Consider the following 7,356-nt stretch of genomic DNA (forward strand, 5'->3'; position numbering starts at 1 on the left):
TCAGGCTACCAGGTGTACACATCAATTTTTCAAGCACTACTTCAAGGCTGGATTAGCTATCATGCTAAGTATGAGGGAAACAGAGCCCAAATAGGATTGGAGAGACCATCAGTAATGCAATTATTTGAGCACCTCTGTAAGAAAAGCGAGTCTATACTTGTGTGCCTTAAACCTTATAATGGGTTCATTGTTTACAGATTTCTTTTAGGTTTATGGTTACTTGCTGGTTGAGATCTACCCTGGATGTCTGCCCGAAACTTTTTTCTGCTGATAGCTGGTGGCGCTTGTTGAATTTGATGTTTTAACTGATGCAAATTAATTTTAAATTGCATTTAATTATGTTTTACTGTATGATATTCTTGTTGTGAGCCACTCAGAGCCTGACCTAGTCATGAATAGGCAGCATATAAACCAAACAAATAATTCCTTATGACATGGAAATTCTAGTGAGTCAGCTGGAACTGGAGGTAAAAGTATGGATACCAGTAGCCAGCATGGTGTAGTGGTTAAGAACGGTGGTTTGAAGCGGTGGACTCTGATCTGGAGAACCGGGTTTGATTCCCTGCTCCTCCACATGAGCGGTGAACGCCAATCTGGTGAACTGAATTTGTTTCCCCACTCCCACACATGAAGCCAGCTAGGTGACCTTGGGCTAGTCATAGCTCTTAGAGCTCTCTCAGCCCCACCTACTTCACAGGGTGTCTGTTGTGAGGAAGAAAGGGAAGGTGATTGTAAGACGGTTTGATTCTTCCTTAAGTGGTGGGAAAAGTCGGCATATAAAAACCAACTCTTCTTCACAGTAATTAGCAGACTTGCCCTGCTGCTTATATCAGAATGCATAGATGTGTCTTTTTTTTCTGTCCCTCTCTGTGTTCTTGCATGTCCATGGCAGAAAAGTGTAGCACCCCACAGCAAATAGTAAAACAATAAATATATTTTAAACAATGAAAATATGTACAAAAGCATACAAGAGCTGACTAAGAGAAAAGGGAGGAAGTTGGATAGGGTTTCAGGGATGGGTGATAGTTACCAGTCTTGATGGGATGTCCAGGGAAATCAGCACTGAAGAGGAAAATGACCACCGTTTCCAGGAGCAAAGGAAAGAACCCACATGCAAGTGGGGGTGAACAGACAGATCCAGCACACACACACACACACACACACACACACACACACACACACACTATGAATTGCCTTAGCGGGAGGAGGGGTCCAAGTGCTTACATTTGTACTCTGTTGTTATTGTTGTTGTTAAAATATTAAAAAGTATTAAAATATTTTAAAATGTTATGTACCTACTTTTCTTCCAGGCATCCCAGGAACCAATGCATTGTTACTGTTATTAGTGATTAGTGGTAGCTTAGGTGCTATTATTAAGGTTGTATAAAAAAATTAAGATTTAATGTGCCTTATTTTTACTGTACATAATATTGTTGATGTACTTTTGTTGTGTATTTTTCTTGTGATGCACCCTGATCTCACTTTGGTCTGGGAGAGCGTAATATCAATAAAATATTGTCGTTGTCATAATAATATAGAGAGCACCTACATATGTTTAGCGGCACTTATTTCAAACATTTTGTTTTTCTTAATTCAGAGTTTAAATAAGGCATTTAAAAGTGAACCCATAAGTTTGGGGGTTAATTCCTCTCTTAGATTTAGCCCTGCAACCATCATGTCCCTCCTAACTCACCCACATTTATCCCTGCAGCCATAGGTCCTCCTAACTCACCCACATCTGCCACTGTCCTCTGAACCTTCCATTCTGCCATCCATGTACCAATCTAATTACCAGTGGGCTTTCACATGAGCTCCCATGTGTGTGTGTAAAGCGCCATCAAGTCACAGTCGACTTATGGTGACCCCAGCAAGGGGCTTTCAAGGCAAATGAGATGCAGAAGTGGTTTGGCATTGCCTTCCTCTGCAGAGTCTTCCTTGGTGGTCTCCCTTCCAAGTACCAACTCTGCTGAGCTTCCAAGATCTGACGAGATTGGGCTATACCTTTCTGCCTTCCCTCCCCTGAGCCCCCATACCTAATTGTTAATTGGAACCAAGATTACCAGTGGAAGAGTCAGCAAGATATGGACAGAATCAATACTGTGGCCAGCTGTTACACAGCACAGCTTCCCTCAGTACCAGTTAGTTTAACCACATTCCAGAGTACATTCCTTGCTTTGAACAGGAACATACTGAAGATGATGAATCTCTTTAGGCAGAGAGAAGAGAGCAATCACCTTCTGCACTGTGAAAAATTCGCCACTGCAGAAGACAGACTCAAGATTATGGCCTAACATATGGTTACATTTTTCTTTTCATCAGTTGTGGAGCTCCAGACTGAAAAGTACCACCTTAGCAGCCTAAACATTTGAACACTTTAACTCCAAAATAGGAACTGCTATAATGATACTTGCTCATGTAAAATAGCAGATGTTATTGAATAGAAAGTAAATCCCTATAAAGGGGTGGGGGAGGAGAGATGCACTAAAATAAGGCAACAGGATTCTTTTCTCTGTGCATCACCTCTTTCTGTTTGGGATGGGAAGTCCTGTAATTCACATTATAAACTTTGATGTCTTAAACAGGAACAGAATTAGGTGCATTGTCTTGAAGGAACATCAGCTTATTTATTCTCAGCCTTCAATGATGATTCAAGACACTCCACAAAGATTTACCCAAATCTCTCTCTCTCTCCCCACCCTCTCTCTGTGTGTGTAAAAAAGAGGAAAGGGCAACACACAGTAAGCTGGAAAATATGTACCATTTCCCTGAGATGCATCTTTCTCTGTGTCAGGACTGAATGAAACTACCCACTAAAGGGCTTCAGATGTATTGGCAGGTTTGTAATCTGGGCACTGCAACAGACAGTGGTCCAAATGGAGTTCCAGCTTCGTTTTGTTACAAAGCCTTGAGTGGCTCTGTGATCAAATCCTCAGTGGTTCTTGGTCACCCAATGCTGACTGCTCAGTTTGCCACTGGAATAGGCTTTCTAGACACAGACTGTGCGACAGACAGAGCAATGAAGTCAGTGGAATTCAGTTGGCTCGAACCCTGCTTCCTTGGTTTAACAATGTGGTGGATCCGGCTGTGCCGCTAACATTTTTATTGCCTTTCTTTTTTTGTAAATTTTAATGTTTAGGCATGTTTTCATTCTATATTAAAGGCAACTAAGTAATGGTTGTATACGCTGAAGAAATGCTGTTTTGCTCAAATAATGTACGGCTCTGCCAGTTATTTATATACAGCTGGTTAATTAAACCACTGTAGGTGTTCTTACAAGTTCAAGGCAATTTGGTACATTGCTATGCAAGGTAGTTGTTCTCAAAGCATAGTTCCAAGGGGCTGATGCACTCGCTAGTCTAAATGTGGTGGAGGTGGGGGCAGAGGTGGAGGTGGAGGTGGAGGCGGAAAAGAAGAAGAAGAAGAAGAAGAAGAAGAAGAAGAAGAAGAAGAAGAAGATGAAGAAGAAGAAGATGAAGAAGAATTGGTTTTTATGTGCCAACTTTCTCTACCACTTAAGGCAGAATCAAACCGGCTTACAATCACCTTCCCTTCCCCTCCCACAAAAGACACCCAGTGAGATAGGTAGGGCTGAGAGAGCTCTTAATAGAACTGTGACTAGCCCAAGGTCACCCAGCTGGCTTCATGTGTAGGAGTGGGGAAACCAACCCAGTTCACTAGATTAGCATCCACCGCTCATGTGGAGGCGTGGGGAATCGAACCTAGTTTTCCAGATCAGAGTCCACTGCTCCAAACCACCGCTCTTAACCACTACACCACTACATTCTTAACCACGACACCGTGCTGGCCTTACAGTCACCAGGATAGGCAGATGCACTGAGAATGAATAATAAGGTGGAGCAAGGCAGTTGTTGGTATGTCTAAGATTCTGTTTCTGAATAAAGAAAGCTTTCTAGATACGGCATATTTTGTTTCCCATTATCTAGAAGTGAGCCAAAGTATATAGGAGAGTAATAGGGAACCATTGTATTATATCACATTGCCAGCGTGGGATAAGCTGGTCAGGCGCCTGTACTAGGATGTACAATGTAGTGTGTAGTATTGGATGGACCAAGAAGACTTGGGTTCAAATCTCTAATCTGTTGTGGAATTTAGTGGGTACAATTTGGCAGCCTCCCACCTTACAGAATTTTTGTGAGGATATAATGGAGCTGCAGAGGGTGAAAAATCTTTTGGAAGGAAATTGCTTGAAGGGGAAAATAAGGGTTAGATAGTGGTAAACTCCAAATTATATTGTCAGTAAACCATTGAGTGTGGTGATGCCATAGTCCTGGCAGGTCGGTGCATTTGGTGATGCTGACCTGATTTTAATGACTGAGAATTTGATGGACAAAAGAGAAAGTGTTGATCTTGTTCAGTCATATCCTTCTGGGTTCTTCATGCAGCATGGTTAGGGAAATGATGCTGCCATAGTAAGTTACAATACCATACTCCTTGCCGGGGTCCTTGTTTGACAAAGTATTTGCTTTCTCCACCTAATGTTGGCCTCTTAGGAAAGAGTAGGGGTTCTGTTAGTGTACTATCCATCCTGCTGCCCAACAGTTTCCATACTGGAGTGAGCAGAGGTGATTTTGGATTTAGTGTTGAGTCATCTAAGGCTTTTGGTCTTGGGGACTTCAGTATTCCTGCTGAGACACCATGGCTACAATGGTGTGTTCTGTGTGTGTGTGTGTTAAGTGCCGTCAAGTCGCTTCCGACTCATGGCGACCCTATGAATGAAAGTCCTCCTAAATGTCCTATCTTTGACAGCCTTGCTCAGATCTTGCAAATTGAAGGCTGTGGCTTCCTTTATTGAGTCAATCCATCTCTTGTTGGGTCTTCCTCTTTTCCTGCTGCCCTCAACTTTTCTTATCATGACGGTCTTTTCCAGTGACTCTTGTCGTCTCATGACGTGACCAAAATGCGACAGCCTCAGTTTAGTCATTTTAGCTTCTAGGGTCAGTTCAGGCTTGATTTGATCTATAACCCACTGATTTGTGTTTTTGGCAGTGTTTTTTTTTTTTTTTTTTTTTTGGTGTGTTCTGAGACCTACACATATGGCAAGGCATGGTTCTGCTTGGATTTCTGGTCTGAACAGGATGAAGATGATGTGAAAGACGGGAGTGTCAGTGTCTTACTGTTTGACTGTCATTTGCCTTTTAAGGTTTACGTGGTTCCTAACCTCTGAAAGCCAGTTAGGTTGGCTTTCTCTTGATATCTGATGGATCCAAATGCTTTTCAGAGGAGGATAGCACTTCTGTTGGTGCCCAGTTTATGAAACATAGAGATGACTTGGAACCATAAAATGACTGCCCTTAAGCATCCTTTCCCTAAGAGAACTTTTAGTGATGGCCAAAATGGATGATACTATCAGCCATGGCATCCTTCCATATTGTCTGTATTGGGAGTGGATTACTGACCTCTGTCAGTTATTTTCTTATTTAGTGGCAAAATTTCAGAAGATGCTCCTGGCGCACTGCTGTTTGACTGTCATTTAATCTGTGGGCTCCATGCTATTTAACAAGAAACTACTGAAAGAGGTTAGTTGGGACTGGGAGCCTTAAATATGGTGGTGACTTGTTTTTCCTTTTCATCTAATTGAGATGTAGCTATGGATGTCTCAGCATTTGCTTGGAGTTAGCAACATGCTGGATGATGAGAGTGAACAAAGCTCAAACTGAAAATCAGTCCAGAAGAGACAGAGGAAATGCTGGCTAAAACCATGGAAGTAGTACTCAACCTATCTGGGGTACAGTTGCATCAGCTCTGGAGCTTGGTGGATGCTTTTAGATCCAGCTTTGCTAATGGATGCCCATGACATTTGTAGCTTGTACTGCCTCTTAGCAACTTCAGTTGGTCCACCAGGTGTATCTCTTGCTGGGAAAACCCTCCTTGATTACTACTGTTTATGCTTTAGTTAACATCCAGGTCACCAGATGGATGCTGTTGCTGACCATGGTGAAGATATTGCATGATGTTAAGAAATCTCCACTGGTTTCCAAATTGTTTCCAGGATCAATTTAACAAGTTGGTGTTAACCTTTTCACATCTAGATTATGCTGTTATATTTTAATATTCTGTTATTTGCAGGGGACTCACAAGGGGTATCTCATTTCTCCTTCTTCCACTATTTCCACTTTCCCTTCCCTGAAAGCTTCCACAGCCACTCCCCTTTTCCTGCTTCCTTCTCTTCTTCCCACCCACCAGCCAACCTATTTCTTATCTACCCCTGTCTTCAGCTTTCCATCCATCCCTGGCAGCCTCTACCTGGGAACACTCTGGCCCAGTTGTGCGATGCCATCCCAGATTTGAGCCTCTCCTTCCTTCATTTACCATATTATAAACCATACAAAATGATCTGCAGTAGAAAACCTGAATGTCTCATGTAGGTGAGTTTCATCTCCGAGACAAAACCATCCACTGACAAATACTCATTTCCAAATTGTAATTTCCTATTTTGCGAGTCTGAGCTCCTACTTTAATTTAGCCTCTTTTGTACAAGGTAAGCAATTTGTTTTATCTTGGCAATAGCACTTGTCACAAGCTTCCTTCCCCTGGGTGATGACATACTCCTCTGACATCTTCAGCAATGTATGCAAGGTTACCTGACCACAATTTAGCAGGGAAATGGATGAAAAATGCTTTCATTTAGCTGATTAACATTTAATTAACACTGTTAATTAACATAGATTTTGCCTTTTTCATCTGAAGTGTAACACTTAACATTGACCTTAACTTTTAAAATCAAAGCTAGGTATGAGGAAAGCAGAGAGAAAGCCATGATTGATATTATGCATTATAATCTTGCTGGATGTGATCTGAGCTGAAGTTATGTGCATTGTACCATATAAAACTCTAATGATAGTTAATGTTGGTTAATTAAGATGAACACAGAATGATATTACTCAGTCTCATCTGGGTATTAGTGGCTAACAAAAATATTATTTTAGTTAAAACCACACATACTGAATCATTTCAGATTCTTTCAGAAATGAATCATGAATTGAATTACATTATAAATTATAAAACCATATGATAGTCATGGATCCTAGCACAGCAAATGTAAAAACAGGCATTTATATAACAGGGTGAGTGTTTATTATGTGACAATTAACAAAATGAGTCGCGACTCACAACGAATGTGTTATTATTACTAACAAGGCAACACCAGCTCGACAATGTGTGAAATACTCAACAACTTGGGGTGGTTTCATTTCCATTTTTTCTAACTCAGCTGTGATGTTGATTTCCCATACACGACTAAATATACAGAACAGCTTTAGCAGCCCTTTTGGGTAGGCATGTGGAAATCTTTGTGGCAAACATGCTTAACGAGCGTTTGAATCGAATGCCTTGTTC

Source organism: Euleptes europaea, chromosome 1 (genome assembly GCF_029931775.1).
Source record: "Euleptes europaea isolate rEulEur1 chromosome 1, rEulEur1.hap1, whole genome shotgun sequence".
NCBI classification, from domain to species: Eukaryota; Metazoa; Chordata; class Lepidosauria; order Squamata; family Sphaerodactylidae; genus Euleptes; species Euleptes europaea.